Source organism: Bos javanicus, chromosome 24, assembly GCF_032452875.1.
Source record: "Bos javanicus breed banteng chromosome 24, ARS-OSU_banteng_1.0, whole genome shotgun sequence".
NCBI classification, from domain to species: Eukaryota; Metazoa; Chordata; class Mammalia; order Artiodactyla; family Bovidae; genus Bos; species Bos javanicus.
In genome coordinates, this window is record NC_083891.1 from 48,352,860 (window position 1) to 48,372,468 (window position 19,609).

The following is a 19,609-nucleotide window of genomic DNA, read 5'->3' on the forward strand; positions in this document are numbered from 1 at the left end:
CTTTGCCTCTGCCAGCCCTTGTGTAGCTGCAGTCTTGGCCTGCATTTTGCTTTTCTGGTCACTAGCTGATACAATAAGAGGTGACGTGGCTGCAGTGGGGTTGGTTACAGGGTCGGGGGCGATCCCAGGATTGGATCCCTGCAGGAGTCCAGGGCAGGTTTTGCAGTTGAGGAAGAGGAAAGCTCTTTGCACCAACTGGGCAGCCACAATAGCAGTCCTAGGGGGACTCTGACCTGCCGGAGTGTGTTTTGACACATGGCCTCCAGGAGGCTCTGGAGCTGCAGGTCTAGGACTCTCTGTCTCTCCTCCACCCGGTCCCTGGCCTGTGCTGGGCTGGGCTGTGACGGCGACACACAGATCAGCAGTTGCACACGCTGCTTCTCTCAAATGCCCTCGATGTGGCCGGGGGGGGGGGGGGGGGGGGCTGTCTTAAACTAAGGCAGAAATTGGAATCTCCCCTGGGATGCAGAGAACTGGGTGACAGCAAGGGGCCAAAAAAAGCGCCTGGGGTAGCTCTGGATAGGAGCAAACAACTGAGGCTGGGCGTCTGGGAGGCTGAAACTTTGTTTCCTAAAAGGCTCTCCAACAAGGAAAGATCTTCAGAGCGTATTTCGAATGGAGAAGTTCAGGTGCAGAACGTTTCTTTCATGTGTGGCCACTTGTGCAAAAAGCAGGGTTAGAGTATTTTTCGTTTGTTTGAACCTGCGTAAATGATTTCTGGATGAAAATGAGGGAGGGAGGAAGACAAAGAGGGAAAGAAGGAAGGGAGGCAGTGGGGAAGGCTTTGCTTGAAGAGTGTCTCCTCTACAGGGGATTTCTTCTTAGATAAAGGCGGTAGCTTGTGGTTTTACCTTTACTAAACAGAGACTGTTCTCAGAGAGCCAAGAAACAGCCCAGCCAGCTTGTTGCTCAGAGAACTAAAAATACCTCTTCTTGTGCAGCTTCTTGGAGGCAAGGTTTGCCCAAGGTCCCTGATTCCCCCCTACCCCTCGCCCGACACACACACACACACACACACCACACACCACCACACACACACACACACACACACACACACCACCACACACACACCACCACACACACACACACACACACACACACACACACACACACACACACACACACACACACACACACACACACACACACACACACACACACACACACACACACACCACACACACACACACTACACACACCACACACACACACACACACTACACACACCACACACACACCACACACACACACACTACACACACCACACACACACACACACACACCACACACACACACACACCACACACACACACACACAAAGGCCCTTGAACAAGGGGTGCTGGGTGGTGGCCACAACTTGGGGTGGATGGAGGTCCAGTCCCCAGGAATGTCATCAGCTGGTGGATTTAGTGGAATGGAAACATTCCCAGAGGACGGTGAGTGTTCAGCCAGCTGGGAGGCAGGCAGTCCGGGCTTAGAACACAGACCCACCGGGCACTTCGTGTAGGGGCATCAAAAGGGAAGATAGAGCAGGGAGATTGGACCCAGCCTGCTCCTGGCCTTACCAGAGTGCAGTCGTTGTTCTCTATGTGCTGCCTTTTTGCTGTGCAGCTAATTCCTGGTTTCTGGGTTCCCCTCAGAGGGAAGAGGTAGGGAGCACCCCCAAAGGAGAAATGGGGTTCACATGGGGACTGAGGAGGGGTCAGGAAGGGCAGAGGCTCTGTGTCACTCCTCCCCTGCCCCCTGGTCCCCAGAATGTGTGTGGAGCTTCAGGGAGTCCCCGAGCTTCCGCAGGAGAAGTCACCCCCTGGGCCCAGGCAGGGGCAGGCTGCTGTCCACGTCCACGTCAGCCACACCTCCGCTCGGGGGCCAGGTCACCCCTCTCAGCCCAAGCCCCTGGACAGTGCAGGCCTCTGGAAAGCAGCAGTGTGGCCCAAGAACGTGGAAGGGGAGCCTGACGTACAAGCAGTGGGAAGCCGGCATTCCGCCGAGCCGTGCTCGTGTTAACAAATGCCCGGTGAGGTCAGCACACCTCGCAAAGGATGTGGACCCGGGACAGGGTCCAAAGCAAGGCAATAAAGATGATTAAAGGGATGGAAAGTATGTCCTGTGAGGAGACGCTCCCCGGCCGGGGCCAGGGGAGAGGAGGCTGCAGGGAGAGAACGTTCATGCCAGTAAACTCTTGGAAGATATATACTGAGCGCTGAGGAGCGGCCGCCCCACCTCTCCCAGGCTCTGAACCGGAGGAAATCAGCTGAAGTGAAAGGAGAGAGTGTTCCTCTGGACCACAGATGGGCTCAAGGAACAAACATCCTGACCATCAGGGGCTCAGACTCTGCTATTCAGGGCGGCAGACGCGCGCGGAGCCCATGCTGTGTGCCAGGCGGGGCCCCACCTGTATTTGCAATCTGGAATATGGTGCAGGACAAGGCTCGGCCACCACGGCCTCCCCAGGTGGTGGGGACTTTCAAGAGAAGAGCAGGCAGCCAGAAAGTTTCGGGACCTCACTGTCTGAAAGCAGGCAGCCAGCACTAGGGGCCTTCCGATCCCTTCTTGGTGGAGCGCGTGATTCTGACGTTTGAGGGACGGCTGCAGAATATCATCCGGTCAACCGTAACCTTCCAGCTGTTGATGGATAGTCAAGGCCTTGATGAGCGCCAAACCTGCATACTTGACCTTGATGGTTAGCACTTTTGTAGGTTAACTCTCCTGGTCGTGGGGCGTCAGCCACACCGAGAGAGGCTTGCGTTCCTGGGGTGACAGAGCGGGAGGTGACCAGCATCAGGTTTGGTGGCCAAAGGCACACAGGCCTCTGATCTCTCCCCTTTTGCTGCAAGGGAGAGAAGGCGCTGTTTTCCCCTTTTAACAGATGCAATAACTGAGGCCAGGGACACTAGCCAAGGTTGTTTAGCTAAGAAGCAGCCAAGCTGAACTCACCTGTGCTGGCTGCAGTTCTCAGCCCTTTTGACTCCACAGCCTCCAGTGGACCTGTGATCTAGAAAAGGCCAAGAGCAGGGAGCTGGTGGAGGCGGAACTGGGGTGGGGTGGTGGTGGGGCTGCAGTGTCACATGAAGGGAGGTGGTCGGCTCCATCCCCTCTGTCTCTGAGGCTCTGCGGGGCTCTGTGGGCTCCCATCTGACTGCAGAGTAGCTGGGCTTGGTGTCTGAGAGCTGCAATCACCCGGCAGCCAGGTGGATTGCGGATCCTGGGGGCTCTGTGTTTCACCCCGAAGCCTGAAACAGGAATTTCTAAACTGGGCTCTAGAGCCCTAACCCTGACGGAAGTCTAGGTCATCGTATTTGAGTTCCCCGTGGCTCCTTGAGGTCTTGAGTGGGCCCTGACTGCTTTTATTCTCCAGTTGTTCAAGTCTGAGGCACATGCCCTGGAATTAGATGTGGGATGTGAATGCCACCTCTTCTGCTTGCGACCTCCATGATTTTGGCAAATTTCTTTATACCTTGAAAACTGTTATCTCTTTCTTCCTTAAAATGGGTCCACTAACTGGGAAGCTTAACCAAGCTCATCCTTGTAAGGTCTTAGCGCCAGCCCGGTCTTCAGATCAGAGGGGGATCCGAGGGGCTCAGAAAACACCTCAACGGGGACGTGGACCGCAGATGTCTGCCAAGCCGGGGGAGGGGGCAGGGGGACAAGAGGGGCTGTGCCAAGCCGGGGGAGGGGGCAGAGGGACAAGAGGGGCTGTCCTAAATCCCCATGGTGCCAGGTTAGCTTGAGAGCCCAGGGAGGTTTCCTTGCATCCCCTCCAGGGGCGGAGCACCCGGGATCAGTTGTTTCTCTTCTCGGAATCAACTTTGAGAGCTCTGCCCCAACTGTCGGGGAGCAGGGAAGGGGGCCCCCAGGAGCAGCCATCTGCAGACTCTGTGCCCACGTTCTGTGCGCGGCTTCGAGGGCCTCGGCGTCTGAAACTAAGTCGTGGGCGTCTTTTCCTCATTTTGCAGAAGGAAAAGGTTAAGCTCGTGAACGGTTCAAAGGTTTTCTCCTTTAAAAATGTTCTCAAAACACGGGCAACTGGTAACCGCTTGTTTATTTTGGGGAACGAGTTAAAGATGTTTGCCGATTTCAGACAGAATTATGCGTCTCACGATGTGAATGTGCTACGTGGCTGTTTCGTGCGTCCCTGAAAGAGCAGCCTGCCTCCGGGTGCTGTGTCCTCACTGGGCCTGGACACCCGCTGATGGAAGCGGGGGCTGTGGGGGCTCGTGTCCTGGGGAGCTCCCTGCCCCCAGGCTGCAGGGTGGCGGGGCGGGGGGCAAACACCAGAGGGCTGAGTCCTGGCCATGCCACTGACCTGCTGCTGGTGTTGACCTTGAGTGAGGTCTCACCTCCAGGGGGATTTCCTTCATTTCCGCCCCCCCCCCCCACCACCCCCACACCAACTCCTTCTGAAGAAATGTGCATCTGAGGCCAAGGATGAAGGTCATGGTCTGTGTTCCCGGGGTCCGGGACAAAGATGAGCTGGCAGGATGCTGACTCAGGAGTGCCCTTAGGGTCCCGGAAGGAAGGGAAGCGGATTGGGCAAGAGGGGGTGGGTGAGCTGCAGTGCCGTCTGGGTGGAGAGTTCTGATTCTACGAGGAGTCCTGAAATTGGGGTGACACTCTGTAGAGTTGTCCCCAGACGAAGAAGACAGGCAGGTCTTTGTATCCCAGTGTCTGCTCTAGTCATCGGATGGGGACGGCCTTGACCTTGAACTGGCGGCTCTCCTCCCCAGTTTTTGTAGGGCCGACCACTGAGGACTGTCTGTCATGGCATGTCCAGCATCCCGGGGTGCGTGCGTTGTTCTTGAACCCAGCCCTGGGCGCACATCACAGCCAGCACCACAGGGAAGCACTTTTGAACTCTTCAGCTGGGATTGATGGAGCAGCGCTTCGGACTCCAGTCTGTGCGCAGGAGAAACCAGACAAGAGCCTGGCCATAAGCCCTGCTCTCAAGGGCCTGAGGCAGAGCTTGCACAGTGGGCCCCTGAAGCCACCAGCACGTGGCCCATGACTATGTGGCATCCTCGTATTCGAGGAGGTTCCAAGAAAGGGTTCAGCGCGGGTAATTACGGGATGCTTCCTGGAGGAGGTGGGCATTGAACTAGCTTTCAGTCGCAAGGAGGACTTGAAAGGGAGATGGGAAGCCGTTAAGGTGAGGGGACTGTGAAGGCCTTAGTGAAACAGGTGTAGGAGCAGGGATTCCCACCGCCCCGGAAGCCACCCTCGCAAAGCTCCCTAGAAACAGAGCCAGGTGGGTTGGAGCCCATAGCAGCCTCTACCCACAATTGAGAAGGAAAAGAGCTCCTGGCTTAGGACAGGGCCCAGCCCAGACTATCAGAAGCCTCAGTCCCCACAGGCGCCAGAGCTGGCCTCCCAGCAGTGAGAGCGGGGCAGCTAATGGAGGCATTAGCGGTCCCTCTCATGATGCCCCTGCGGCCAGGGAGACAGGAGAGCCTTTCTCCAAATTAATTTGTTTCATTAAGTGAGGTCTCAGAACGGTTCATTTACTCCATGTGCAAAGCGGATTTGAAAAGAAGGAAAGAATGGCAGGGTCATCCCAAGCTGGTATCACATGCTCTGCTAGACAGGAAGCGGGAGGGAAGCTGTCCCCCGTCAGACTCCAGCTCTCCCGGGTCCCCAGGTGGTGCAGCAGGGTGAGCAGAGCCCCTGGCCCCTCTTGCTGCCTCTGTCCTGTGACTGACCGTGACTGCGGCGTGGGGTCCTCCAACAATCAATTTCAGTCTCATCGGTCACCTTCTTCCTTTGCCACCACATGCCCAGACCCTCCCTGGGAGCCAGGCTCTTTCCCCCAGGGACGGCATTCGTGTCAGCCATCAGATGTGATTTTGCAAGCTCTCTGTGACATCATCTAGGTCACTGATAAAAATGAACAGGACATCTGGAATTGATGGTGATGGGTATGCAACTTGGGGAAGATACTAAAAATCCTGGATTATGTATTCCAAAGGGGGGATTCTGTGGTATGTGAATTATATCTCAACTTTTTTAGTTTTTTAATGGGTAAGGGAGGTCCCGGGATGGAGCGATGGGGCAAGCCTCCGTAAACCCTCCCTGAATTTTGGTGTTTGTAGTGTATCAGAGTAGTGAGTGTGTGTTAGTCGCTCAGTCGTGTCCAACTCTCTGCAACTCCAGGCTCCTCTGTCCATGAAATTCTCCAGGCAAGAATACAGGAGTGGTTGCCATTCCCTTCTCCAGGGGATCTTCCTGACCCAGGGTTTGAACATGGGTCTTCTGCATTGCAGGCAGATTCTTTACCATCTGAGCCACCAGGGAAACCAGACTGTCAGAGTAGTAACCCTTTTGAAAAAGGATGTAGATTTGGCCTGGCCCTGACTTGTCTATGGGACTCTGTGCTGGTTATGAATGATTACACCTTTTCTTGTGGATCATCTGTTTGGGGATCTCTTTGGGAGAGATGGTATCTATGTTTTTCTGATTTTTAAAACGGGAACTCTGTATGTACGTCTAGCTGCAGACTCTAATGCTTTGTTCCTGACGTGTGCTCAGGGGCCCTTTATGGCCTCACGTGGAGAGCTCCCTTTTTCTGGGCCATATAACTCCCTCCCTTGGGCAAGAGGATGAACATTCAGAGTGCCTATCTCTCTCTCCCACGATTTTCTCCAGGGACCTCAGCATCTTACTGAGGATGCTCTATCTGGATCTGCCTTCCCTGATCCAGCACGTGTTCTCTGACAGAAGGCAAACCTTTCTCTTAGCAACCCCCTTAATCTTACATCATCCTCCCCATCAGCAGCCTCATGCTCGCCTCCTCCTTTCACTCTAAATACAAAAGTTTAATTTTAGTATTGTCATTAGCGCTTGTTAAGCCCACTGCTTGACATGCTCTGACAGCTCTTCCCCACCCTTTGATGCCCTCCCTGGTTATGGGAGATTCCTCGTTCCCTTCTGGAACCCACGCCACCCTCCTCCTCTTCACACTTGGGCTCCCAGCAGGGACTCTGAGGGATGCCAGCACTGCCTTTAAAACCCTAAGTCACAGTTGTTTTCTGGAACTTACCTTTCCCTTTAGCCCCTCACCTCTCTCCTGCACTTGTGGACTCCTTCATCTACGAAGATGACTGAGCCCCAGATCTTCCCCATCAGGAACTGATCAGAAATCCATTCAGTTCAGAGTCCTGGATCCATCCATCAGCTCATTCACAGGGGTCATTAAGGAAGCCCAGACGGTAAAGCGTCTGCCTACCATGCGGAAGATCTGGGTTCAATCCCTGGGTTGGGAAGATCTCCTGGAGAAGAAAATGGCAACCCACTCTAGTATTCTTGCCTGGAGAATCCCATGGACAGAGGAGCCTGGTGGGCTACAGCCCACGGGATTGCAAAGAGCGGGACACGACTGAGCGACTTCACTTCACTCACTTGGGAGGTTCAGTCGGTCCTCATTACTCGTGGATTCTATATTTGCTAATTTGCCTCCTTGTTAAAAGTTCCTCATTTGTGATTGAGTCAATACAGTGCTTTCACAGTCATTCATGGCCACGCTCAGAGCCCAGAGCCGTAAAACACTCAAGTCACCTGACCCTTGCGTTCCCAGCTGAGGCTGAACCCGGAGACCTCTGCCTTCTTGCTCCAGCTCTCCCATTGTAAACAAGTGTCTTTTCCAAGACCCACTGAGGGCTCTGTCTTTCGCATTGGTGTGCTTTGGTTGGCGGATTTGCTGTTTAAAATGGTGCCCGAGCACAGCGCTGCGGTGCTGTCTCGCGTCTCAGAGGCAGGCGGCCATCGTGTGCCTTTTGAAGAAAGTACGTTCGTCGGATGAGCTTCCTTCTGGCAACAGCTATAGTGCTGTTGGCGGTGAGCTCAACGTTAGTGAATCGACAATATATAGTAAATAAGGTGTCTTTAAACCAAAACACACATAACATGGGGCTATGTGTTGATGAGTTGGAAGAAAAGACATTGTGACCGGAGGCTCGCAGGAACCTAACCTTGTCTTTCTCCTGGGAGCAGTGGTTCCGTAGTCACTAGTTTGGTGAGTGCAGGTTAGTTACACAGTTGTACAGAGCGTGAACTACCATGAGAGATGAAAATGGACTGTGCCTGCCCTTTAAAACAGTGGGAGAGGGACTTCCCTGATGGTCTAGTGGTTACGACTTTACCTTTCAAGGCAGGGGGTGCGGGTTCAATGCCCGGTTGGTGAGCTAGGATGCCCCCTGCCTTGTGGCCAGGAAATCAGAAACAGAAGCAGTGCTGTCACAGATTCAATAGACTGTTAAAATGGTCCACATCAAAAAAAAAAAAAAAAAAGCGTAGAGATATGCTAAAGATAAAGGACTGTGTTGTGAGCGATGGGGTTTTAGGCTGAGTAGTTTATCCCGTCCGTGGGGTGGTAGCAGAGATGGAGGGAGGGCAGGGAGTGGGAGCCACTCCCTCCACGGCTGTCGCCCAGCTTGGGTCTCGCTGTGCCGCCACTGCTTCATTTGCCCATCCTGGGCTGACACTGTCCCCCAAGCCCTCCAGACGGCTGAGCCCTGAAGTGACCATCATTGTCATCCTGTCATCAGGAGCCCGGGGGACAGCGAGACAGATTACACTCCCATTGCCCGCAGTTTGTCTTTATATCGCAGCGAGGAAATTGCCCTCATTAAGTCCTTGCTAAAGATAGATAAGAAAATGGGACAGGCAAACCCCCACCTGGCAGGCAGCCCTGTCAGATTCTAAGCAAAATGAGTCAGATAGGAATTATTTTTAGGCTCCTTCTCCTCCTCCCCCACGCCCACCCCTAAGCTCTCTTAGAAAGAAGAGCAGCTCATTTCATGAAGCCAGATGTCCAGGTCTGTGTTTGATTGACACGGGGGCCTGGTTTACACCAGGAGAATACCCAGGCCTTTGTATAGACCACGATGGCCAGATGATCATCCTTTGGATGATGGCAGTCTCTCTCAGGCTGCCAAGAGGGCCCCGAGGGCTGGCTCACGACTTGCCCTTTCCTGTCCCTCTTTCCTGGCGCGTGCTCTGCTCAGAAACTGCCCTCAGCATCACACTTTGTAGGAGAATAAGCCAGTCCCTGGGGTCCTTCTCCCCGGGAAGGACCAGCGAGTCCCTGGGCCCAGGACCCATGTCCGTGCATGGCCATCTCGTGCATTTTGGCAGAGCTCCCGGTACCAGGCCTACTCCCTCCGGTCTGGGCCCACTGCTGGGGAGCTGAGCACTGCTCCTTCTTGTTCGCTCTGTGCTGCTTTTTCCAGCTATTAGGATTCATCCAGACCCCTTAAACCCTAGAGGACAAAAAAGGGAGACCTGGGGGCAAGGAGGCTGATGAAGAGGAGGCAAGGGCATGTGCCTAGAGGCTTAGAGAGCAGAAGGGATGCTGACAAGGACAGTGGCTGTCTAGAGATAAATGCCCAGGACAGGGCGTAGAATGGACACCAGGAACCAGCCACCTGAGTTGGTTTAATTACAGCTCCTTAGAGGTCTCAGTCTCCCTTTTTTTGAAATGCTGGACGTTTGGGGTTGGCTCACAAATGTTAACCCCAACCCTCTCTCCCTTGCTAGCATGGAGGGACACAGGCAACTCCTTCCACCCCAAGTGCCCGGGCATCTGGCGCCAAGTCTGCACAGCCTTCACCCAGGGCAGCCGGCGTGGTGGGTATGAGGGCCTTGGTCAGGCTCACTTGGCTTCTAGACCAGTTCATCCCTCGCCAGCCAGGGGATCTGAGGCGATAAGGACCCTCGCCAAGCTCGTTCTTCTTCTTGCCCCCAAACACACTGACTGTAGCCTGCAAGAATGCCGGTAGATGAGGTGTGATGGGGGGTACACGAGAGACCCCAGCCCCATGCTGGCTCCAAGTACCAAGGCATGAGTCCTCTCCTTCCTGACATTTGCTCTTGGGACCCCTCCATCCTGGACCATGTGAAGGGAAGGAAGGAAGAGCAGGCCAGCAGTTGTGGAGTCTGGGTTTCCATCTTTGTGCACCCCAAGGCACTTAAACTTTGGAGCTAAAACTTTCAAATGTATTGGGGAGAGTCCAGGGTTAAAGATGACAAAGAACACTTCCCAGGAATATTCCATTCCTTCGCTGTGGGCTGGAAAGACAGAGACACTCTAGAGGCCAGTTGGGGCTTTCAGTATAAATAACTCGCTCCCCTTTTATCTTTAACCCAGCACATTAACCCTCTCCAGAAAGTTCCAGAAATCTGGGCCATGTCTGCTGCTCCTGTGTACATTTTTGGGGACCAAATTTGGTCTAGGTCTGTACGCTGGGCACCCAGCCGTGCCTGGTTGAGCCTCCATAGTCCCAGCATTCCAGCTACCCAAGATGGAACACTTCCTGGGACCATCTTACCCCTAGAATGGGGTCTGCAGCCCCTTGGTTCAGGCAAGCCTGGCCCATCCTAAGTCCTGCCCAGGAGTTGCTCAGTGATTTAACAGGCACGGTGTTCGGGACGTGCTGAACCCTTTGCAAATATCTGCTGTATAATCTTCCCAACAACCCTAGGAAGGTGATAACTGGTTTTATTTCCATTTTATAGATGAGGAAAGTAACTTGCACAGAGAAGGGGAGTAACTCTCCCAAAGAGAGAGTGGGGAAGTTGCTGAGCCGGGCTGCAAACTCAAGCAGCCTGGCTCAGAGGCTGGACTCCTAACCACTTATCTGCTGGAGAATTCTCTCCCCTGGATCCCTCACCACCTCCAACGTCCACCCCCTGACTAAGCCCCTGATTAACTCTGTGTCAGGGCGGTAAAGGCAGCTTGGGGGCCACTGTTTTCAAAAGGCCTGAGGAATGGGGGTCTCGAACATCATTCAAAGAAATGAACAAATGGTGAGATTTCAGCCAAGACCCACCAGGCAAGGTTGCCCGCCCTCTGCCCTGTGCCCTCTGCGCCCTGCCCCAGGTTAGTCACGCCTGTAGCTCCCTCCCCGGTCCAGATGATTCATACGTGGACTGATTTAGGAAGTTCCTGTAATAGCCCAGAGATGTCCCAGGTTGCGGGGGTCCACCTGCTGAGAGGCTGGAGGAAGGGTGCTGTGAGTTCCAGAACAGTGAGCAGTTCTCAGGGGAGGGCAGCCTGGGATGGGGGGAGAGCTTCCTCTGGCCACCAGCCCCCCGCCCCAGACCCAGGAGGACAGGCCAGGCCAAGAGGGTGCCCTTCACTCCCCAAGGCTCGCAGCAGGGACGGGAGCACAGGTTTTAAAAATACCCAGGAGCCTTCCTGCCTGGGTCAGCATTTACCCTGAGCTCCAAGAGTTATTTCTGAGCCTTCCCAGTAATTTAATTTTAGCCATTTATTCCAATGCGTGTGTTTTTGGGGGAAGCCAAGGTGGCCTCTATTATGGTTTGGAGTATTTTTGGGAGGTCCTGGTTTCCAGAAGTGATGCAGGGGTTCAATTAGGCAAGACATCAGCGAACAAAATTAAAATAACTCCAGAAGACAGGCCCGCGGGTCCCCGGAGGTGATGCTGTGCTGAGCTCCCCCAGCGGCGGGGAGATTAAGACCAAGGTGTCCCCGGCATGCTCCGTCGTCATCACTGAGGTGGCAGCTTGTGTCATTGTCGCCAGCTCTCCCAGCACCTACAGGCATCTTGGTGCCCTTCGGAATGCAGAACTGATGGAGCTGCCAGTTCTTTCTAACTTGGCCTGGACACCCAGCCCGGGCACCAGGAGCAGACAAGCCCACATGTTCTGTAGCTCCAGCTTGGAGATGGACAGGTGGACTCACCAGTACCTTATGGGGAGCTGAAAACTTTCAGTCACTAGCACACTAACATTGCAAAGTTTGCAGAGGAATTATTCTAGAGGAATTATTGAACCGCGGTCAAGCAGACCTTCCTTTCCCCACCCCCACCCCAGCACCAGCCATACCTGACCACCCTCCACCCCTAGCTCCCCCTTCCCCCCAAGACAGGCCTGGTCCGCCTCCCACCACCCCTTTCTTGCCTCCTCCTAAGAGCCGTCCCCACTCACTGCATTTTCTGCCTTCAGTCTGCTCTCCATTCCCCGAAGCTCCCCAGTCTGCCAGCGGCTCCCTCCACCTGGGCCCTTCCTCACCTGCCTTGCTGGCCCCTGTGCACGTGGCACCCACTCGTCACTATGCAAGCTGTTTTCATCCTGCCTTGATCCTCTTCCCTGACCTTCCCCACGAGTTGCTGGCATGCGTCAGGCCCCACCCAGCATGGACTGAAAGAGCTCTCCCTGCCACACCCGAGGTCCCTCGCCCACCTGGCGCGCAGGTGCAGCAGCTGAGGGACTCAGGGACGGGGCAGGCGTGGGGGAGAGTGTGCAGGACGCTCGCTGGTGGACAGGAGGCCAAGCCCGTCTCCAGAGTCACCTCTCCCAGTGGCCATCTGAGCCAGCTTTAGCCATCACTCACCCCTCCCTCGGGAATATTCTGCCCTCCAGTTGTCTTCATACACCTCTTTTCAGTTTAAGGGGAGGATTCTGTGGACAAAGGATCCCATTTTAGGCTTTCTGTTTGTTGAGGTTGACACTGAACTTGGGAAAGACGTGTGTTGACCCAAGGATGAGAAATGTTTTTAGGAAGAAGGGAAAAAAAAACCTCTATGAGGCTGTGTGCATGTTTGGCCTGGCGTCCTGAGCGGCCGCAGCAGACTGGCTCCTTGCGTCAGAGAGCAGATGGTCACCCTGAGCAGGCAACCTGGTGCCTCTGAACTGGGGGCCGCAGCCGTGGCTCAGACAGGCTGGGCAGGGAGCCGGGTGGCACAGGGCAGAGGGCAGGCTTCTGACTTCGCCCTGATGATCCAGAAGGTTGGCACACACTCGGTCAGGAGTATGGGGTGAGGGGGGTAATCGTTAGGCCCTCTCTAAGTGGGACCCAGGGGGGCCAGCTCCCTCACCGTCCAGAGCCATCCAACTCACCGTCCAGTTTCTGTCTCGGGCACCCTTTCTTGGCCTAAGTTCTAGGTCCGTATTTTTACTGTGGTGCTTAATACTCTGCACGCAGTTGGGGAAAACCCTCTCTCTCCTCGTCCACCTCCTACTACTCTCCAGCCGCTCCTTGTGTACCCACATGTACCACTCTTGCATTTCATCTTATGAACTGGAGTGTCAGGAATCAGTCCAGCCTTAACCCAGGGCAGATCACTTTGCATTTTCATGCGAGCCTTCAGTGATGACCCAGAGTTGGGAGTGATCTCGTGCTTAGAGCTTGAGACACACTGAAAATCCGGTAGAGGCTAAAGGTAGGCAGGGAGGATATGTGTGTGCGTGCATGTGTGCTAAGTGGCTTCAGTCGTGTCTGACTCTGAGGCCTCGTGGACTAGAGCCCGCCAGGCTCCTCTGCCCATGGGATTCTCCAGGCAAGAATACTGGAGTGGGTTGCCATTCCTTTCTTCAGGAGATCTTTCCAACCCAGGGATCAAACCTGGGTCTCCTGCATTAGTAGGTAGATTCTTTACTGTCTGAGCCACCAGGGAAGCCCACGGGGAGGGTGCATGGGTTGTTATTTTTTGAGGGCGGAAATTTTAGCTCCTAGAAGCCTGAAACTATGCTACTTGAAGCAAACGTCCTTTTTGTCTCTATGTTCATTTTCTGGAAGTCACATACTATGAGCCACTGTAGAACCCAGGTTCCAGACAAATGTGTAGAATGGCCCCTTGGGTGTGCTGACTTGTCTAGATTTGGCTCGGGCCTTGTTGCTAGACGTGGAGCCTGCAGGGCATGACTTGACCTGAGGCTTCTGTCTCATCTGAAAAACAGTATCATGCTCTGAACGCCGGTAAAAGTATCAAGGACTTCTCAGACGTGAGGGCTTACTGCCTGTATGTGGAATACACACATCTGTGTGTATAGCTGTGTATGTGTGACTGCTTTAGGGACCTCTGCCAGTTATCATTTCCAGTGATTGTTTGCTGGAAATGGAGCTTGGCCTGCATGTTTGTATTGGTTATCCATTGCTGCATAACAAATTATTCCAAAACTTAGAACTTCGAACAGCAAATATTTATTATCTCACACGGTTTCCAAGGGTCAGAACCCAGGCTGTTTAACTGGGTGCTCCTGGCGCAGGATCTCTCTTGAGACTGCGGTCAAGCTGTTGGCAGGGACTGTGATCATCTGAAGACTTGGTTCAGATGGGACTGGAAGATCCACTTCCAAGCTCACTGACGCGGCTATTGGCAGGCCTTAGTTCCTCACTGGCTGTTGGCCGGAGGCTTCATTTCCTTGCAATGTGGGCCTCTCTGTGGGGTTCTCATGACAGAATGAGCGGGGGGTGGAGAGAGAGGCTGTCCTGGCTTTTGTAACCTAATCTCAGAAGAGACATACCATCCCCTCTGCTATTCTGCTGGTCCCACAGACTAACCCCTGTGCCGTCTCAGAAGGGACTGCAGAGGGTGTGAATGCCACCGGGTGGGGGCCACTGGGGCCATCTTTACCTGATTCTAGTTTTCCTGTGGCGTTGTTTTCTTTTTTTAATTTTTTTTCTCCTGTTTTAAATGATCTAGTAAAATGCACCAATAGCTTTGAATGAGTTGAGGTTTTTTGTTTTCTCTTTTCTGATTCAACCTCAAGTCTTTCCAAGAATGCCTTCCTTGTCCTGTCCTCCCCTCTACACGCCCCTGCCCATGGCTCCGCTCTCCAGTGGAGCATGTGTTGGAAAGTTTTCTCCCTGGGGAAAGTTGTTGTTGTTGGCCACACCATGTGGCATGTAGGATCTTAGTTTCCGGGCCGGGATTTGAACCTCTGCATTGGAAGCGTGGAGCCTTAACCACTGGACTGCCAGGAAAGTCCCTGAGGAAGGTTTTAAACCAGAGGATGACTTTATCTCAGCTTTGGGACCTACCTGTTGTGCAGGGGTACAGCAGGTAGTTCCAGGAAAAGGGAACTTTCCAAGATACGCTCACACACACCTTCTCTCTCTCTCACTCACACATACACTTATTTTCCCCTAAACTCTTTAATCTCAACGATTATAAAAGATTGGGCTTTAATTGGAAGCATATTGAAATACTAGAGTCTGTCCGTTTCCAAGGGTCAGGAACCCAGGGGCGGTTTAACTGGGTGCTTCTGGCTCAGATCTCTCTTGAGATTGCTCTCAGGCTGTTGGCAGGGATTCACTATGACAGGGAAGTCTTCCTTGGGTAGGAAAGAGAAGAATACAAATATTAACAATGCAAATAAAGGTATCTTACACAGCCTTTCTCATAGCATCTCTGCAGCAGGCTTGGGGGGCAGATAAGACAAATGCCCCCCAATATAAGAGCAATGTAGGTGAGACTCAAGAAAGGCCATGTGATTTGCTCAAGACTTGGCAAAACTGACGCTGCTTCCAGACATCAGGGTGTCCAGACTCTTTGCCTTGGGGTTTGGGGACGTTGGCCATAAGTAGGGGGACACGTGCTTCTTTTACATCCACTCCAGGATAAATGGTGATCTGGAGAGAGAAAAGCATTTAGGCTTTGAGGGCCATGCTCCACCCTGATTCCACATTACAGGGCAGAAGCAGCCACTGAATGAGAGGGACTGTGGTTCAACAAAACTTCATCCACAAAAACAGATGGGGGCTAGACTCAGCCCATAGGCCACAGTTTTCACATCCCTGATCTAGACGATCACAGGAACACCAAGGAGAAGGGAATGGCTGCCTGCACCTACCCCAAGGAGACTGAGGTGGAGCCGGGTGACATCACCTCCCTGCCTGTGCTCTCGAAGGACACTTGGGGCAGATCCAGGCTGTACGACTGAACTGACCGCAGTCTGCATCCCCTGTCCCTCCATCCTGCCTAGGACGGCGTGCCTACCCAGGGTCGCCCTGGGACGGAGGTAACAGGAAAACCAGAGGAGAGGCCCTGGTTGGGGGCGGCGGGGGAGCACCAGGCTGTCCTTCCCCACCTGTCCCCAACATGCTCCGGTTCTTGAAGACAGTACCGCACTTCTCAGGGAAGTGGGTCTTAGGGCTGGTGGGCTGCTGGCTTGAGCTTGAGCTCCAGTGCTTGAGCCCCGTGTTGGACAAAAGTCCCTGGGGATGTATTTTGACATAGAGGCTGCAGAAGGCCCTGGTGAAGGCTTCTGTGGGAGACCTCAGAGTTCGAGGTACCTGGAAGTAGCCACTCTAAGGAGCAGAACTTGGAAGGCTGTAGGAAGAATGGTGTCCCTTGCCTCCCTGAAGCTATCAAGGCAGGACTGGAGAAGGCAGAAGGTGGAAGGGAAAACGGGCCAGCAGGGCAGGGCACAGACAGGAGAGGCCTTGCCTCGGAGACAGGGCTGGTGAGCCCAGACCCTGCGCTGCGTGGGGCTCTGCCCGCCATGGGGCAGCCACCCCCTGGAGCTGACACCACAGCCCGGAACACCTTGAGCCTCAGAGGGTCTCTTGTTCTTGGTGAGAGGTCTTTGAGAAGCCCCTCTGGAAACAAGGCTTCCCGTTTAGCCTCTCACGATCCTCAGATCACAGCCTCTCCTACAGCCAAGGTGGCCCAGCCAGCAGAACGTACACCAGTCTGGAGTGTAGACAAAAGGGGGTGCTGACTAATGCGAGCAGCGGTCTAGGGGCTTTATTCGCCTTGTGTCTGCAGTAGAGGCGTGGTGTGTTCTCTGGAAATATTGAATCTACTTGTTAATCATATTAATAATCATAATATGGAAAGTATGGGATTTTGAGAGGCCCTCGGACCTTGCTGTCTGAACTTGCATGAGTACCTGCCTCCTTTGGGCTTCCCTGGTAGCTCAGCTGGTAAAGAATCCACCTGCAATGCAGGAGACCCTGGTTTCATTCCTGGGTCTGGCAGATCCCCTGGAGACGGGAAAGGCTGCCCACTCAAGTGTTCTGGCCTGGAGAAGCCCAAGGACAAAGCAGCCTGGTAGGCTGCAATCCAGGCGTCACACAGAGTTGGACACAGCTGAGCGGCTTTTGCTTTTCACTTTGCCATTGATTTAAAACTTTTTGTTCCCTGTGATCCCTTCCAAATCGTAGCTCCCCTGGGAGAGGCACCATCTTGATTCTCCTGGACACTGTCCTGACACTGACTTTCAGGTGTGTGAGTCACAGACAGGGGAGGGGGGCAGAGAGGATGGCATGGGGTGGGGGAGGGGGGAGTGAACTTGAAGGCCCAGCTGGTCACCTGACGATTGTGCTTCAGCCCTGCCCGCCTCTCTGGGGGAGTCGTGGGCTCCTATTTCCACTAAATCTTTAAACCCCTCCCCCGAGCCTGAGGCGTTGAAGTGGGACTAGCTGGGCTCTTTGCCACCCCTGCTCTCCTGGGGAAGCCCCTCCCCCGCTGAGCGCTGGATCAGGGAGGGGCTCTCTGGGGGCCGACTGCCGTGCCCAAGCCCCAGGGAGCATCCTGCAGTCGGGAGGAGCACCAGGGACACGCAGGGCCTGGCGGGGGCTCTGGTCCCCATCAGCCCCGCTGCCAGGGTTGGGGTGTACCAGCTCCCGTGGAGTGCTCTGGGGGAGTGTTTCGACCCAGAATGTCGTGGGGGCCTGCCCTGACCTGTCCCACCAGGGAGCAGCAAGCATGTCGAGAGGGAAGGAAGTTCCCTGTCTGCCCAGGGTTTTTCATCCTGAAAGAGCATCATTGTGAAGGAAGACGGCTTGCCCCTATCTCCTTCGGGCCATGCCTGAGGGGACCCCTCTGCACCAGCCCTGCTTGGCTTCCATCAGGCTTTCTAGCCCACCTTAGAATGCTCACCCTAACCCCCGCTTCCCACCACCTGTCTCCCGGAAATCCCACCAAACCCATCTTTCTCCAAGTCTCTCAGGACTGCATCTCAGAGGGAAGCTTTTCCATGGTAAAGGCCCATGTTTCCATCCTAAGAGTCCTCTGGGTGTCTTAATTCTGATGAATGTGGTAGCAGTTTGGGGTCCAGTGAAGGGGGTGTTTGGAGACAGAGCTGGCCGTCTCCCAAGGCAGGGTTAATGCTTGACAAGGCCATGAGGGATGCTGGATTCTTCAGACTCTGCTGAGCCCTTCTGTGAGCTGTGGCTCAGACCCAAGATGGGAACCCCCAGTAGGGGGAGGGCCCAGGCTGAAGCCTTACCCCCTCCCTTGGGGGCCAGGAAAGGGGGGACCTTCAATCCTTCAATGCTGCCCCTTCTAGCAGTGCCTGCCCACCAAAAATAGGTCAGGGCCGCCCCCTCCCCTCCACCCCCTGCAAGCATTGCTGTGGTCAGAGAGATGATGTCAGGTTAGCTATATTAAAATCGTTCCCATCTCAGGATTCCTTGGGATTTGTTTGCATCCTGTTTATCACCGGGCAGCCTTCTGGGGCGAGAGGGCCATTTCCCTTCAGAGGCTGAAGCAGTGTGTAGTGCTGGCCTCTTCTGCCTCATGGTACCCCTCATGGCGGGAGCCCCCAGCCCTGGTACAGATAGGGGAGTGAGGTGGACACGGGGCTTTGGTCAGGAAGGGAAGGTCTCCTGAGGGCTTCTCGAAGGCCTCTGTGTGTGCAGGCCTTCCAGGAGCTCATAGTCTAGTTGGAGAGAGAAGATTACTGAACAGTTCACACTGAATTAACATTGTTGTGTGTATGTATCATGAGTGTGTTACACGTCTTTCGGGGCTTCCCGGGCGGCTCAGTGAGTAAAGAATCTGCCTGCCAATGTAGGAGACCTGGGTTTGATTCCTGGGTTGGGAAGATCCCCTGGAGGACGGCATAGCAACCCCTCCAGCGTTCTTGCCTGGAGAATCCCATGGCCTGGCACAGACAGGCTGCAGTCACAAAGAGTAGGACACAACTGAAATGAGTGAACATACGCACATGCATGTTCCCATGTGTGTATATGTGTGCGTGTGATAATACAATGCCAGACCACAGGCCCTGGGACTTTAGAGACATGAAAGATTTCTGGGGTTTAGAGTAACCAAGAAGCCTTTCAGGAGGAGGTGGAGGCTGGTCTGTGTCCTCCACGGGCCAGACAGAGGGCAGGGCCTGCACCTTCCTGGTGAGTGACTGAGCAGAGACAGAGGTCCCGAGGTGGCGTCAGGGACGTCGCGCAGGCCGGCCTGACTGCGGAGGAGACTGCCGGGAGGCCGGGGAGAGAGGTGTGTGAGGAGGACCCTCTGTGGAGGCGTGAGAAGCCAGCCAAGAGCTGGGGCCTGGTGCACAAGCTCCCGACACCTCTCTTGACACCTTATATGCCAACATCCGGGATGGGAGAGGGCATCCCTGGAGGAGCTGCTGCGCCAAGCCTCGGGGTGGGGAGGCCCCTCACTTGTGGAGGGTGGCGAGGGGAGGAAAGTGGGTGTCAGAGAGAAGGAGATGAGCTTGGAAGCTGGAGCGAAGGTGAGATGTGAGGGCAGGCTCCATGAACAGAATCTGTATCTCCGAGGCAGCCTTGGACTTTCGTTTTGAGTCCAGAGCCCACTTCTCATCCTTTTAGGCTGGAGTCTGTGGAACGCTTGTGGGTGATGGGGTTCCCCACATCAGGACAGGTGGTGATCAGAATTTACAACATCCTCCACCCCAGGGGCGCTTAGGCCGGGGACAAGGCATCCTTTGCACCTGCTGTCCTTTCTGAACTTGGGCTCGTGGACCAAGCAGAGATAGCAAACTCCCCGACCGCCTTGGGGAGGGGAGGATGGATGGCTCTGGTGGGGAGGGCTGGGCGGGTCTTGATTCCGCGTTTCGGAGAAGTGGAGGAGTCAGGCTGGGCCCGCCCGGGTGGTCTGCTGCCTGG

At 54.5% G+C, this 19,609-nt stretch overlaps 1 protein-coding gene across 8 annotated transcripts in view; it reads left to right on the top strand.

The window, feature by feature from the left end:
- Positions 1–19,609, top strand: part of CTIF (cap binding complex dependent translation initiation factor) — a 324,350-nt gene that overhangs the window by 177,023 nt on the left and 127,718 nt on the right. The gene's annotated exons all lie outside the window — the stretch shown is intronic.